The 1,992-nt window shown below is 48.0% G+C and overlaps 1 pseudogene; it reads right to left on the reverse strand.

The window, feature by feature from the left end:
- Positions 1-256: 256 nt before the first annotated feature.
- LOC110284586 (E3 ubiquitin-protein ligase TRAF7 pseudogene) lies at positions 257-1,477 on the reverse strand (annotated as a pseudogene).
- Between the last annotated feature and the right edge of the window lie 515 nt (positions 1,478-1,992).

Genomic DNA, 1,992 nt, shown 5'->3' on the forward strand with positions numbered 1-1,992 from the left:
TTGGTTAGCCATTCCCTCAATCTCTGTTCCATCCACAATCCCTGCATTACTTATAGACAGGATAAATTTTGGGTCAAAAAGGTTTGTAGGTGAATCGGTGTCCCTATCACTCCACTGGCGTTCCTGCCTGGCCACAGGAGACAGCCTCTCCAGGCTCTACATCCTCAATACTGAGTCGCAGCTAAGGACACCCCCACTGATTCTTGCACACCTCTCCCATCTCAGGTCTCTGTATCTTCCTGGAGATGCCTCCTATCTACCCTCCACTGAAGAGCATGTCACCCATGGATTAGACACAGAGACACCAGACAGGGCCTTGGTGTCCCACAAACATTCCTTTGTACTTGAAGATCTACTGAGGGTCATAGGATGCTAGGATACCCATGTTCAGGCATGCATTGATGTAAGACTGCTAGCTCATCATTCAGCATGGATACAATCCTCCAGAATTCCATGAGGTCCTCACTGAGCTTGTTCTGGTTCTCATTCAAGACATCAAACTTGAACTCAAAGCTCTTCTCCAGCTGCTCAATCTTCTCTGAGAGTTTGCCCAGCATGGAACGCAGGAAGGCGATCTCCTGGTCCTTTTGGGCCAGTGTCACATGCATCTCCTGGAAGTGGTCATCGGTCTGCTGCAGGAACTCCTTCAGGCCCTCGAAGCAGCATGTTTGTAAGTGTGTCTCATAGGTGCCCTGAACCCCAATAAATGTGCACCCGTACTTAGAGTGGGACACTTGATGTGTTCACATTCTTTCAGGTGAACCTCGAGATTCATCTTGAGAAGGGGTGAGCAGCTGGGGTTGCTGGGGCAGCACACAGGCCTATAGTCATATCTACTCTCGTGGTCCTTCCAGGCACTAAGCTTGATAGTGAAGGGGCACCTCAAAGACACCAGGCTTTCCAGTGCCTGCTTCACGGCAGCCATGCTGACAATGTATGAAGAGCTCTCCTCCAGTCTGCTCAGCTACCACCATTGTCAGCTTGGCATTGTTCACGGGACACTTCTTTGACTTTCAAGGTGCATCATCTGCATAAGGTATGCCTACATATAGTGATCACAGAGTCCTTGAACACACTGCAGCAGAACTGGCAGCACAGCTTTACTGAGAACTTCTCAACAAATATCAATGGCTCCGGCTTCTCCTTCTCCTCATACAGTGAGAACATGGAGTGCAGAGACATGCTGGACTCAGACTGTAAGAAGCAGACAGAGATGGCTGAGTCAAAGCAGCGAGGAGTGTTGATGGGAGCCAGGCCGTCCTCTTCAAACCGTGGCAAATAGGCAAGGGTACTAGAGGAGGAAGGTGTCCTGCGATATTGTTTGTATGTGCTGGTTCCATCAGCTTTAGTTATGGTGGTGATGGTCAAAAAGGTAGACCTAAAGGTCATTTTCATCCTGGTCCCACTGCTGTCTGAGGAGGTAAGGTTGGTGGGGGTGGGGGGCAGAGAAGTCGTTGTAGTAGGCACTCTTAGCTGAGCTAATGTTCTAGAGAGGCATCCAGGTTCCTTGGGCAGTGCCACCTGCCCGCGGCTGCCAGGGAGCAGTAGCTACACCCTCCAGCATCATATTGCTCCTTTTAGCCCATGGCCAGGAAAGATACAGGACAGATGTCTTTGTTTTTAACAACTGAATACTATTCCATTGTGTAGATGTACCCCATTTTCTTTATCCATTCTTCAACTGAAGGACATCTAGGTTGTTTCCAGTTTCTGGCTATTATGAAAAAAAGCTGCTATGAACATAGTTGAGCAGGTAAGTGTCTTTGTGGGATGGTGGAACATCTTTTGGGCATAAGCTCAGAGTCTTGAGGTAGAACTATCCCCAGTTTTCTAAGTAATAGACAAATTGATTTCCAAACTGATTGTACAAGTTTGCAATCCCACCAGCAATGAAGGAGTGTTCCCATTGCTCCACATCCTTGCCAGTATGTGCTATCACTTGAGTTTTGGACCTTACCCATTATGATGGGTGTAAGATGATATCTTAGAGTT

Source organism: Mus caroli, unplaced genomic scaffold, assembly GCF_978045245.1.
Source record: "Mus caroli unplaced genomic scaffold, Mus_caroli_1 scaffold_19, whole genome shotgun sequence".
Classification (NCBI taxonomy): domain Eukaryota; kingdom Metazoa; phylum Chordata; class Mammalia; order Rodentia; family Muridae; genus Mus; species Mus caroli.